At 44.7% G+C, this 14,884-nt stretch overlaps 1 long non-coding RNA gene across 1 annotated transcript in view; it reads right to left on the minus strand.

Moving 5' to 3' along the window:
• Positions 1-14,884, minus strand: part of LOC136998412 (uncharacterized) — a 77,626-nt gene that overhangs the window by 28,241 nt on the left and 34,501 nt on the right. The window lies entirely within an intron of this gene.

The following is a 14,884-nucleotide window of genomic DNA, read 5'->3' on the forward strand; positions in this document are numbered from 1 at the left end:
TGGCCACGCCCTCCACCCCCGACGGCCCCCAGCCTCCTCCTGCTGCCCTCGTCCGTCACGAACCATCCTCGCCCATCCACCCCTTTTTCACCTCCCGCCTTCTGCCACGCAACATCCGTACGAGCCTGGACCGGCTAGCGCGCTTTTTTGCATTATCTCGTTTTTGCAAAAATATGCGGACGCTAATCCGCAGGGCTAATTCGTTCTCCGGCGTCGACCAGCGCACAGCCTACCCTCCCTACCCCGTCCACCGGCAACGTTGCTTGTCCGCCACTCGTTGGACGCGCTGCGACTCTCGTTAGGATGTCTGCTGAGGATAATTCATGGCGAATTATGGAGCTCTGAGCACGATTCGGCGCAGAGCCGCGATGTTTCTCGTCATTTTCAATTTTCCAGCTTCCACAGTTCTTTCTCGAATTTTTGGAGCGCCGCATGCCGCCGTAAATCAGACGCGGCAAGACGCGTCCATATTTTCAGATTACAAGAGGAAAGATCAATCGTCATGGATTATGTCCGAATTCATAACTTTGAATTGTCAGATGACTAAATCCCGGCATCGATCGTATTTTTAAATAATGGATTTTTTGACCTGCAGGCGTCAGAAATATTACGTACGGCTCATAGCATTTCCAGTAATACAATATTTCGCATATCGTATGACAATACGTGATTTATTAACAAGCTGCATGCGTTGTACGCGTATACAAATGGAACGTATCAAAAAATAATAACGCCACGGAAACTTGGAAGGGCGAGGGAGTATTAAACACATCGGGAATCTATTATCTCCTTTCGAATCGTCATACATCGAGCGCACATTCGGCTAATTACGCGCATTAGTCGGCCGCTATAAAGGACGATGGGCGGTACGTCAAATCCTCCTTGAATCCGTTAATATCGCTATCCTGCGTCGATGCTGTTAAACACGAGCCGACCGAGGCTTACGGCGGGAAGTTGCTTCTGCCGGTGATACGCGGGATAATAATAATAAGTGCCGTTCGGCAGAGTTCCGCTTTGCGCTCTGGAAATGATTTTTCATCGCTACTCTCGAATTCTCTCTTTATTCCCTCGTAATCCGAGTCTCGCGTACGTCACACACACGTCTACGTCGTGACGGGCAACGCCGCTCTCTTCGTTCCACCTCTCTCCTTCCGTCTCCCCCTATCTACTATCTTCCCTGCTTCCCCTTTTTCCCCTTTTTCTACGAGGAAAGAGAAACGGCAGATAGCGGCGGACGTTATGAGAGCGGGGCGGGAGGGTGGACGAGGAAAAGAGGAGCCAAAAAAAATAAGCGGTAGTAACATGACATCTGTTCTTTCGCTCATTCGTTCGGCTGGTTTGCGCCGCGAGTCGCGATCGCGAAAAGCGATTATTTCATATAGTCAACCAGACGGATTGTGCATTATGCAGAAATGCGGAACGGCGCGCTAGATCCATTGAGAGAGAGAGAGAGAGAGAGAGAGAGAAAGAGAGAGAGAGAGGAGAAATTCCGTGACCAGCACTGTTGCACGCACTGTTCGCGCGCGCAAAACTGCCGGACACGCATCGTCGCATGCGAAACGATGGGAAGCGCGGGAATGTCTCGCATGGAAAATGCACTACGCCTCGAACGTCGAACCGCTCGGGTATTCTTGTACGTGAGAAGTACCTGGCATGACGTACGTATAGTCTATTGGCTCGGTGTTATAGTTTCTCAGAGCTGCGACTATCTTGGACATAGGAAGTTATAACTGGAAAAGTAATGATTTTATGTTAAAATAAACGTCTTCGCGGCGTCTTATGTGAAAATAAGCTTGTCGTGCATGTGCTTCCTCAACTATAAATCTTTTAAAAGATGAACGAATTGATTACTGATAACGTAAAATTAAAAAAAAAAAACACTAATTTATAAAATAAACTAAATAATGTTCTTCCCTCCACTGTAGTATTACATTTTAAAAGTGTGTCCATCATTATACGAAGCGATGAAGATTAATTAAACAGTCGGGTAGAAATAAATTGGATTTGTGGACGTGACGAAAACTCATTGCGCTTGTGAAGAGACCAATTTCTCGCGGGCGTCCCTTGGCATGTAAAATTCACGACGGGATTCCGGATTTGTCTGCGAGGACGCAAGCCAGTGTGAGTAATCGACGTTCGATCGGAACGAATGGGAAAGAGTCTGATCGGTTAGTCCGCGGCGCAACTGCGGCGCGGCTGGAACAAATCCGGTAAAAATTAGGCTGTAACGAGAGAGGAAATGCATTACCGGCGTTTTGAATCATTTAGGATCGCACGGGCGCACGTAGGAATGCGAACGTATTAAGCAACACGAATCTTCCGTGATATCAGATATCATTCGAATGCTCTGGAAGAGTTTTCAGATAATTCCTTAATAATAGAAACACACCACTTTTATGATAGAGTATCGTACCGTCGAGAAGTGGTCTCTTGTGGAAATAACGCAAGCGTAAACAGGATATATTTCCTTCAATTCGATTCAAGATCACAAAAATTTATATTTAAAATATTAATAGTTATATTAATAATTATAACAAAGTGTGAGCGTATCGAAAAATGTAAAAATATGCTAGATATGTTACGCCAAAGATATGCGCAGAAATATTTATGCAATAAAAAAATATCCGAAATCTCTTGCATTCGCACGTAGCCTAGATAAATCACGTCAGTTGATTTCACTCTACATATCCATAGATTACTCACGCGGACGATGGTTAAACGAACACTATAATTACTTTATGTACTACCTGTCATTATAGTTACAAGAGGAAATCGTGGCCTAGACCCTAACGGTGCTTTCCTGTAGGGTGTTCCGGGGTGCTCGACGGGTGCCTCGCGTGGCAGCCACGTGTCAAATGGTCCAATTTGCCAGACGGCAGTTATGTTCTCTAATTAAAAAGCTAACTGTTTTCCTTTCTTCTTTTCCCCAACACAATTAGAACTGCAATTTTTTGAATCTAGAAAAGCAGGCTGGTTCGCGTGTAACGTTCTCGCGTTTCATTTCGACAGTCGAAAAATCGAGGTTTTCATCTTGGAGAAAAAAAATTTTTCTCGTATCCGTTTTTTTTTTTTTTTAATACGCGACAGACGGTAAGCGCCTTATAGTGGAAGCCGTCAGTTGAGAATGGATTAATTTTTCTAACATGAGTGTCTCTTGACAACGGCCAAATGTTAATTGGCGACAGTCGCTTAAGAGAAGATTAATACTAAGCAAGGTCTCCGCAAACTCTGCTTTTGCCTAATAATTCCGTGATCGCTAATTGACATTACTTTTTTCGCAATTATGTTACATTCAAAAGATTTCTCTTCTCACGAATCCATATATTACGGACACTCTTAAAGATCATTCTGCGAGAGAACAATTTAATAGGATTTCGCGTATTTCCCATCCGCTCTTCCGTTCAGTTGTTGCTTTCTACCGCCGTTGCAATTACTGAAAATTGCATTCGCGTTGAATTATATCGAAAAAGAGAGAGAATTCAGGGCTAATCGAGTTATATGATGAAAACCACTGGCGGTCAGCTAGCTTATCGTCGGGGTTTGCATTCTGCATCCCGAAGCCAGAGCAGTCCGCGGAAGGGTTGAAATAAATCGCGAATAGTGCATTCGCGCTAACTTCGCGGCCGTTTCGTATTTTATATCCTCGCGTCGCATCGTTGAAAATTCGACTAAATAAAAATATAGCCAGTACTCAACCAATATATTTCGCTCTTCGATCCGCGGTGCAACGTGTTGCGCATTAATTGAATTACCGTAAGTATTTTTTGGCATCAATGGAACAAAACGATACTTTATCGTCGCAGTAAATATGTCGTACGGTATTGTCTTGTATCATGAAATGTGAAATAAAAAAAAATTCGGCCTTTCATTATTCACTATTTAACTTCTTTGAAATATATACATACACATATTTGTTTTATACCTTCCAATTCCTTTTTCAGACCTCATCGTCGCCACCCTCAATCCTTGCGACTGAACTAACTTCCGTTTCAAACGATTATGATAGGAGGACACTTCTTCACTGACAAAGCTACATGGTGAGTGATTAGAGAGACGAATTTACGATGACGGTACATAGTCAACGTTACGTTCCCGTTCGACGAATTCGCGCCGACCGTTCGATCGATATCGATTGTGCTACGATACGAAAACAAACGCGTGTCGCGAGACCGGAAGTTAGCTTGCAGCTACTAAAGCTCCGTACAAAAGTTTATGAGTTGTATACAGGATGGGGTTGAGTGGGTGGCGGTCGGAAGGGCGGCGAAAGGGGGTAGTTGGGCAATGTGGTGGTTCACGGTGAGCAGTGGGGGATTGAAATGGTGGACTCAGGAGGGTGAGTCAGAGGGTGACGGGGGAGGAAGGGCAGCGGCAGCAGCATTCGAGGAGGAAGATAGGCGCGGGCGAGCTTTGATGTACGAGCTTACGCCGCGGAAAGAGAAAAAGAGGACGAGAGAAAGAGAGGCGAGTGCGAGAGAGGAAGGGACAAAATTTTCGCCGGCAAAGGGATGAAATACGATTTTATTTGCCGCTGGGGCGCGTAGCCATCCTCGATGGGGTTGGCAGTCCAACTGTCCAGTTCGGTACCGTCCGGTGCCGCTGGTCCGGTATAATGAATAAACTTGCGACTTTCCGCCGAGAGAAAGATCGACCGTGTACTCTCGTAAAAGAAACCCGTAATTATTCCTGCACACAGACCGGCTACACTCGTTCCGGTCAATCAGCGACGACGCGACGGTACGGTGAAACAGCAGAAATCAATCTTATGAAATATTTTCCAACGAAACATTCTCTTAACGCAACAATGCGCAATATCCTCTAATTTATTTAGATGAAATATCTTCTGCATTATTAAGTAACATTATACGAAACAGCACTGAATTCATTTGCACGTTGCTACATCTCCAATGCATTTTCGACGAGACGACGAGAGTTAAAAATGCAACCGGCAGGCGAGCCGCGTCCATTTCCGGGCGATGCATCCACTCGGCACTCGCGCGTCCTCCGCCGTTGCGAGCGAGCGGCGCCGTTGCATCGCCTCGCGACGTAATTCGGCGGCTCGGCCGTCACTTTACGAGGAAATTTGCATTAGCCCAGGGCCCTTTTGAAATAAAAGGCCAACGAAAAAGGTGGAAAGGGTAAAACAGCGGGAGGGATGGAAGCGAGGGAGAGAGAGAGAGAGAGAGAGACAGGGAAAAATGGAACGAGAGAACCGGATGCAAGCGGAAGGAAGATAGAAACGCGTATGTGCAACGAAAGGTGTTCGTCTAACTCGAGCGCATGCGCTTCTACTATGCACCTACTCCCCTCGCTTCAGCACCCCCTCTCGCTCTCTTTCTCTCTCTCTCTCTCTCTCCCTTTTTCCCTCTTTCGTCGTCCCTCTCTATTTCCCGCATGTAAGCGCCAGTGAGATTTATCTGCCGATGCGAGAACGCGAAACGTGGAATCTGCATGCGTGCAGGTGGATGTGAGATGCATATACGCGGCCGCGTGTGCGTGCACCGAGAACCCCGCGGGAAAGCCGGAGAGGCTCGGATGTCCAGTCCGATGTTGGAGCGAGAGAGGAAGAGAGGGAAAAAGGGAGATGGAGAAAGAGAGGGAAGCAGTAGGGTCAGATAGGCCGAAAGAAGGGAGACGGAGGAACGTAGGGTGGAAAAGCGTACGAGAAGGACAGCTTCCAGTCCGTTTCTCTCGACCGTGGAATGGCGAGTTGGACGAGGAACGAAAAGGACGAGAGAGTCGCAGGAGGTGGAGGAGGTAGGTGGAGGAGGACGATAACGGAGAGGAGAAGGCAGAGGGCGAGGGGAGAGAATGAGATATGCTGATGGAGAGGTCCGAGCGCGGAGAACGGCGGAAAGAGTGGAACGGACGCGAAAAAGCGGGAGAGACGGCGGGAGAGAGAAAAAGTGCACGCGTATGTGTGAGAGAGAGAAAGTCAGAGGGAGAGAAGAAGAGAACGAGAGAGAATACTCGTCCATGGAGTGGGGATCGCGAGGGGCGCAAGGGGTGGTGCAAAGGTGACGGCGAAGCAGGCGGCAGTGCGTCGAACGAAGAGAGCCAGAGGCTGACCAAAAAAAAAAAGGACGGACGCTTCAATTCATTGATCGCCCAGCGGTCCGAGCGGCGACGCGCGGGGTAAAATAAAAAAAAAGCGCCGGTACGACGGGGAAGGAGGGTCGGGCATCGGGTCGTCGGAGGTGGTGAACGGGGGGCAGAGGGCGTTGCGAAAAATCTCCGCGCAAAAAGTGCGCACGAGATGAAGCGAAACAGCGAGGAGGAGGACCGGCGGGTTTGGGGGCAGGCGAGGAATTTACGAACGACGGGAAATCGCCGGAGACGACCCGACCGACCTTTTTTTTCCAAGACCGTCAGGCTATAGGTGTGTCTATTACTTTTTTTCTCTTCCGCATCGTGCCGGCGTGTGAGCGAGAGACACGCGACGCAAGAATTTCATGCGACGTAGCGCGAACGACGTGCGTGCGTGCGTGCGTGCGTACGAGCGAGCGAGCGAGCGAGCGTTCGCGCCTCCGAGCGAATCTCCTCGGGGGGCTGAAGAGACGACGCGTACATTTTTCAGGATATTGGCAATATTTTACGCGACGTCGCACACTCTCCCCCGCGTACGAGCTGCGCAAATAGACATAAATACAGCTTACACGTGATTGAGTGAGTACCCCGGGATCCGGCCATGCTGAAGTAACTGACAGTTAAAAATTACGTTTTTATCGCGCTCAAACTTTCGCGCGACGATTCTTCGCGTTAATATGCACGCGTTCTCTATGTTTTCGCATCGACATTCGGCTTGACACGACAAATTCCGATGGACCATGCAATTCTCCGGAACGGATTGGATAATTTCTGCCAGAAGCTCGCACAATGCACATCATTCTTGCTTTTGGCGAAGAAACTCGATCGAGAAGAAAGCAGATGATTCCGAGACACACCTGGCAAAGATTCCGAATTCAGGGATTCTTCTAGGATCGAAAATAATGTCTTGGAGTGGGTCGAAAACTCGCGGTATCCTATTTTTCTTCCACTCGAGCAGCCGCTCCTTACGCTTTCCAAGAAACATCTGTATTTTCGGGCTACCCTTTTTGCATTTCGGAGACAGATGCAAATCGAAAGGGTTTCTCCTGGATGCGAGACAGCGGAAAGAGTCGCGCCTTTGCGCGACCGTACCCTTTTCCAAATTCCTTTCAATCTACAACTCGCCTGTATACAACGCATCTGTCTCGTCCGACAATGTCTCCGCGATTTCGTTTCCAAATTCATCCGTGAATCCGATATAGTCATTGTGCCTTTGCATTTGCCGAAGACGCATTTTGTGGGATCGAGTACAGAAGGACATTTGCGAGGATCATAAAAGGAACATTGTACGCTGTAAGAGCAAAATATATATATATATATATATATATATATATATATATGTAAAGCTCAATGTATCGAAAATATGTCGTTCTGTGTCTCTTTCCTCTCTTTTTCTCTCATTCTTTCTTTTTCGTATTGTGTCGAAGCGTTTAAGACGCACTGGAAATTAAGATGAAATAAGCGATAACGGATAGTCCGACCGTGTGCCTTTAAAAGCAGCTCTCGTTTCCCCTTCGTTACGATTAATTGTTTCCTTCCTCCATCCTTAGCTGACAAAATCGAGAGCCATATAACCACTGCATCGCGATATAAATTATGCATTGTGCACTTATTCACCTGCGCTGATTTTTAGACTTATACAACGACAGGTACTTATTTATAGCTACAGCTTTATTGTATCATTTTGTATGTCTTTTTTCGAAATCTGTATAAAATGCCGATAAAATACACAGAAATAAGTTTCAAAAACCGTTTTTTTTTCTTTTTTTTTTTTTTTTTTTTTACTTAATATCATAAATCTTCGCCATTTCTTGCAAATCTGTTTCTTTTTTACTTCTCTGATCTATTTGAGAAAGTAAAATTATCATCAAATTATTAAAAAAAATTAAACAAAATTTATATTACAATGTAGTGCTTATTCGACTTTATTGACTAAGGATAAAAAACGGAAATAATTAAACCGAAAATATTAGTAAATAAGACTTCACTGATATCTAACTACGAAAATGACTTAGATCGGCAGCACTCGCCCAAATGCCCCTCTCGCTCAAGTCAGAACAGATGTGAGAAAACTAGCAGCTATGCGATGCGGGGTGCTTGTTGCCAGCTAAGGATCGCAAAAAATCACCAGCATATAAGCATCTCTGAACAGCATTCTTCGGAACGCGCGCAAATTCGTATCCAGTTTCTGACTTATTCAAATCACTTCAAATAATTTACTTTAACGATCACTCATGGAATTGTACCTCACATTGAGAGAAAACGTTTACTTTTCACGCCAACGAATTCACGCGTCTCCGTTAATTACTTTTTCCGATCGCGGAAGATCTCGCAATCTCGTCGAAGCAAGAACAGTGTACGCTCGTTGACGCATGAAACAAAGGTCTGGTTTCATTAAACCAGAGCAAATAAAAACGTTCGCTATTGGGCACGTAAAAAAAAGAAAAAAAAACCTTGGAAAAGACAGTGGCGGCCAGGCTTTCAACGGAGCGTGTACTTGGGAGATTAGTGCGCTTTACTGCGCCGCTACTCTTTTTCTCTCTTTTCCTCTTTCATTTTTCTCTTGAGGAGAAAAACGTGCGGTGGCCGGCGGGTTGCTTTGAGGATGGACACTCGCATTTTACATCTCTTCTCTTGAACGGAAGAGCGAGGACAGGAGAAGCATGCCAGAGATAGGGAGCCTTCGCGAAAAGAAGGACAAGGGAGACTTCTGACAAGATAAGCAAGATATTTCTATGAACAACATTGCAACACCCACTTTACACGGTTCTCATTATTATTATCGTGCGAGGCGGCGTCTAAATGCGTATCACGTTCCTACGCGTCATTATATGTCCGATTATATCCGATTCAACAACAATTAATTCCAAATAATTATATTAATATATATACAATCTTTTGTTGCTTATTTAAGTCACTAAAAAAAATTGTCTATTAAAAATTTTAATGTACTTTTATAAAATAATTCTAGATTTGTCGGCTTTACGAGAAGTTTGATTTATAAAATATTAGTTTGTAGTATTTAAAACAGAATTTTCTTTAATAAATAGTTGTTGTATTGCGATGTCGTTACATATAAAGTTTCATTAAGGTAGAAAAAGCTTGTTTTGAGTTACGCTAATTTTTCATTAAACGTGTATTTTCCAAGTTTGTAAGGAAACGATTTTCTCTACTTTACACGAAAGAAAAACTTTGGATGTGAATTGCATGAGCGGCTGAGAGAGTAATTTGCTACCGCAGTTTCGGTAACAGAGACGAATGCGCACGCGATCACGAGCGATAAATCTTCGATTTTCGACGCGGGGTCTCACCTTGGGTGATCGCGAGTCCCGAGAAACACACAGGAGGGACGAGGAAGGCCCTACGTCACCACAACACGGCAGCTGCCGGTACGTCATACTTTTTCTTTGTCTCAAAGGACCCTCCTCTTCAGTCGGTGCTCTTTGGGGTACGGACGGGGGCCACGCGCCCGTGGCAGATGTTCCGTGACGCATGCCCCTTTGCTTCTGCATATTACGTACTTATACTTGGAATTCGCACGTACAAGGCAAGTAACACGCGACCGATTCCCAATGTACACGCGCGCGATCCTCGATGGATCGAAAACCCGGGGTGACAAACGCGTTCTATGAAATGACCGACACACAATACAGCGAAAGGGGTGGCATCTAAACTTCATAACAACACCCTATGTAATCTCTGAAGTTTTTCAGAAGAAAAATTATGATTCAAAGACAAAGTAAAATAAATTTGCATTATAATCTAAGTTTGCTCTGTTTTAAGAAAAAAAAAAAATTTTTTAAAAGTTAATATTTATAAAAGTTAATTTAAAGAAACAATATTCAAAATTATTATTGATTCCGTGTTATAATTTAAATAATTATTATTTAATATTAAATAAATTACAGTTTATTTATATTGTTATAAATTTAAAAACATGCTTAAACTTTTGGTTGACAAATTTTATAAAACAGAAGAAACTAATTTGCGTTCATATTTCTTCAACTCTAATATTCTTGATAGCAAGAGACATTCGTGTATCTATAATATATATAAATGCGCAACGCAATACGTACATGTTATATATCTTTAGAAGCCGCCCCGTGTGATAACAGCGTGGTGATAAAGAACAATACAACGGTCTTGTTAAAGATACGAAATACGCCTACTGCGATAAAAGTGAGTCGCAGCGCGCAATGATCGAGCGAAACAGCGCTAGAAGAATTGAATATTTCAATCAAATATCCGAGAATTTCAACGGGATATGAGTAAATAATTTTAGAAGTAACAAATTATACTTTCGTTTTAACAACTAAATATTTTATCCGAATACTTTAGATATTTAAATAAAATTCGACTATAAGCGATATAACGTCTCGTATCCACGATTACAACACTCGTATTATAATTCTCAGATTATTGAAACGTGAATGTGACTTTTCGTCACAATTAGAACATTTCGATGCGCACCCGGTAAGAGAAAGGGGGATGCATAAGAGACGGACGCTTCTTGGCACAGCACACGTCGTCACACCTGACGTCACACACTCGTTAGGGGGCAGATGGCCCCCCTCTGAAGCGTGACGTTGGGCCCACGGGGTACCTGGCGGCGTCTATCTATAGGGCCTTCCCCTCACCCTTTGTCTCTCACTCACTCTCTTTGATGTCCCATAAGGCGAGGCGAAATAAAATGAAACTGCCGCGAAGGGAGTTCCCTTCTCCTCGCGCACACACGCGCAGCTGCTCAGGTAGCACGAGCTACTTCCACATTAGAGGACGGAACTGCCGTGGGGTGCCCCAATGGTGCCCCATAGAAATTCCGTCTGGCCAGACGCCCGGCAGCGCCCTCGGTACGCACGCCGTCGAGGGGGAGCGAGCAAGAAAAAAGAAAGAGGTTATCAAGGTGACGGAACCACGATCGATTTGTAGGGGTATTAGTATACGGAAACGATCGCGCTTCTTATGTGTGTGCATGCACGATTCCCGCACGCGGAAGGGAGCGTACTTCCGAATACCACTATATACGCGCATTTGTCACGCATCAGTGAGCATACACACGCGCGCAATTACCTCTAAAAATAAAAAAGAAAAAGAAGTATCTATATCTTTTCGTTGCACGAGAAAGTATATCTTATTGTTAGTATCCGGTGTATATAGGCTTTGAGATAATACTATGTTTTGACTTTATAGTTTATACAGCCACTTTAACTTATATAGACGTCTAATGTAGTAAGGCTCATTGCTTTTTATTACGGTAAGAGTTTTTTTTTATTACAACAGTTTACCCTGTACTTAAATAAAATTGATTTAAATAACTATTTTATTTAATTTTCCAAACTTTCTTTCGTCGATTGAATCTTGTTTGAAATTTTCTAAGGAAGAATAATGATTTTGGGACACGCTTTGTGTAACAAGGTGTGTGTGACAAAATATATTAAGCCGCGTCGAGGTAATTTAATACACGTGTAATCTTTGTATATTTTATATAGTTACCTGTACAATATCGATAGACGAATAATTGGCACAGGCGGAACGGCCGATATCGACAAAGATCTCGAGGCAATCCTAGGTAGGCATCATTGTGTATTCTGATTTTATCCTAAGCTGTCTTGTTAGCGTGACAAAGTGGCCGTAAAAGTAGCCAAAGAAATTTTCCTTTCTCCGTGTCCCGACCTGACCGTCTTTACGAAACTGTGAAGGGCCAGCGGCGTCCTAATTGCAGCGAGCGTCCAGTAAAAGATCTACAAGGTGACAAATGAGATACGCACAGTCGTTCGTATTGTACGATTTATTTCTGCGAGAGTGGTTCTGCTCTTAAACGGCCACTAAACGTCCAATAACGAGCCTGATCGACCGTGCTTTTCACGCCTCAGCTAAAAGAGAAGGCAAGCCGCGCAGACGATTTGTCGCCGCTCGTAAATCCTGCTAATTCTCAGCACGAGACATCCGGTTTTCCCGGCGAGGCGTTGCGGGGGCGTTTCGTGTGGTAAACATAATGTCGAGGCCTGTAAAACCTGCCCCGTCCCTTTTACACGCGCAGCATCCCTTCTTCTCGTCTCTTGACGCGTGCCAGCCGTGGCTCGGCGAATCGCAGCTTTTCCACCGACAACACCTGGGGATACCTTTCCCTCTTCGCAGTCTTTTTCTTCTACAGTTTCCCATTTACATTATGTATTCCGTGACATTTGTGTAACCATCGTTGCATAAGCTATCAGAAGAAAGTTTCTCACGTCTCAAAATCCTCGCGATTATTAAATATTTAAGCTATGAGAGGCCGGATTCATATTTAATGGAATAATTTTCTATCTTATATATAAAAGAAATCAATTAATAGAAATAATTAATAGAAACGCTCTTTTTTATTATATGTCGTATAATTAATCTTAATTAATATTAACGAGTGATTTTGGTAAAAATAATTTTGTTAGAAATTTTTAATTCCAAAGACAAAGTGCCGAGATAATTAAAATAATTGATTCACCTTTTTTACTATTAAAAATTTCAGCGACCGCAGCAATGAAACTTTATGACTAAATTCTTATCGCCAAGAGCCAGAATTCAGTCTTCTCAGGGCACACTGATGCACAACGTTATCCCTTTACGTATCGCTATCCGCCCACTCGAGTCATCGCTCGTGCGCGCTTAAACCGTAGCATCTCGACGCGAGGCACATGATAAAAGAGGAAAAAAAGCGTAGACAAGCGAATAAAGTATTAGGGAGCGATCAGAGGGAAAAAAAACACGTAACTGTTGTCGGTGCCTGCGCTCCCCCCCTTTCCCCGGGCCGTCGTTAAGTGCGGAATTCTGTTCGCGGCAGATTGGTCGATCCTCTCAACGGTATCCGGCAGCAATTTCGAGGCTCTCTCGTCTATAACGGGAGATTAAAAGTACTAATAACGAACAAGCGGAGAGAGAACCGTTCACGAGCTGCGAGCTACCGCTACGCATCGTCTTTCGCCGCATGGCGCACAATGACGTTCGAAACATATGTCGAACGAACGCGTTTCTTCCTTCGCTTTCCCGACGCCGGCCCGCATCGAGATGCGTTATTAACGTGCGAGGGGGCGGCGAGGGGGCGTGAGCGAAACAGTTTTGTCGGTCGAGCGATCGCGTTCGAAGGAAGAGAGAGAAACAGCGGGGGTCGAGGAGGGGTGAGAAAATCCATTTTCACGTTCAAACCGCCGCACGGCTTATGAAACACGTGGGTGGAAGAAGATGGGTGGCACGGAATAAGTGGGGGATTATTTCGAGCCATCTGGCTCCAGGTTGCGGCCAGGTTCGCAGGCATGCCCCGCCGCGAGAGGGTCTTTTAAATCCACCTAGAGACACGCACCTTGAGACCTGTCCCGGCCAAGGACCCTCGACCGCTCGTCTGGCCCTTTAAACATCGACACCGTACAACGAAGACACCGAGGCGCCCTTACGTCTCTCGTCCCTTCCGCCGACGACCTCGAGGGTAACCGGCGTATGAATGGTACGGCTCTTTTTCATTTCCGTCTACTACGCGCGCTCGTGTGTATTCTTTCATTCGTTCGATCTCAATTAAGCTCAAGCTGGACGATCGCGTTTTCAATTTGTATCGCGCTTAATAGCCTTAACGCTCTTCTATCGGAAAAAGTTCGCTTTTCTGCGAGATGTAAGCTATTCGGCATCAAACTAAGTAATATAACAAATGACGATTCACCAATTTAGTCCAATATTATTCGATAAATAAAAATTTTTAGTGATAATTCTACGAAAATAAATGCATTCTCGAAAACGATGACAAGATAGCGCCGAGACACTCCGAGCATCTATCGACATTACGTGGACACGTGCGTCGTATACGTGCTGTTTGCGTGGAAGATCAGCGTACTGTTGACTGTCGACCGACAAAGCCAAATTAATTTGCAAATCGCTGTTCGTGCGGATCGGGGAGCATCGCCGCCCGCTATGATCGCGTTGCTCTAATCGTGGGGTGAGCGCGGTTGCATTGGCGGATGAAGACGATGTGCGAGGAGAGACATGTCGTCTTTGAGTGCGCGCGCGCGTATAAAGAGATTGGGGAAAAAAAAAAACTGAAGTTTCAGATGTACCGCAGTGACAAGCATTTCTAACCATATCCGGTTCCGTAATTCTCGATATGCTCCACCCGCACTCTTCCCCCATATCTTTTTTTTCCTAGCGATTGTTCTCCGATCCATTTTGGATCTTCGTTACGAAGAATGCATAGTTACTGCAGTCGCACCTTTATCTATGCCAACGTGCCAACGTTCCCAATGCCTTCCTATATAAAGTTGTACCAATTTTTGAAAACCCGGAGCTTTGTGTCTAAATATTTATATCTCAAAATTCTATCTTATAATCCTATACCTCTAAATATTAAACAAATATAAAAGATTATACATATGATAAAAAAATTAGTAATAGCACGATAAATAAATTCATCGATAAAAATATAATTTCGGACTTTTGACTAACAGTTAAAAATTCAAATTCAATCCCGAGCTATCTGAAATTGGTGAAACTGTCTATGTACATGCGAACGCAGCGAAGCTGTAAGCCGGGGGGCACGCACAGGGAGTCGATCCGTGGGGACGGGCTGACAGTGAGACTTTTATTAGGGAAGGAGTCAGCAATGATTATATACCTTAGAGCCTTCTCTGCCTTCCCCTTCGAATCCCTCCCCCCCCCATTGACATCCTTCTTTCTTTCTCCACCAACTCGACGCCCAACGTCATCATTGACGTTGCACGACGACGAAGCGGCCGCCGCAACGCGAGGCTGCATTGTCAATCCCCGGCTCGACATTCATATATGC

This window comes from Linepithema humile, chromosome 3 (assembly GCF_040581485.1).
Source record: "Linepithema humile isolate Giens D197 chromosome 3, Lhum_UNIL_v1.0, whole genome shotgun sequence".
Lineage (NCBI taxonomy): Eukaryota > Metazoa > Arthropoda > Insecta > Hymenoptera > Formicidae > Linepithema > Linepithema humile.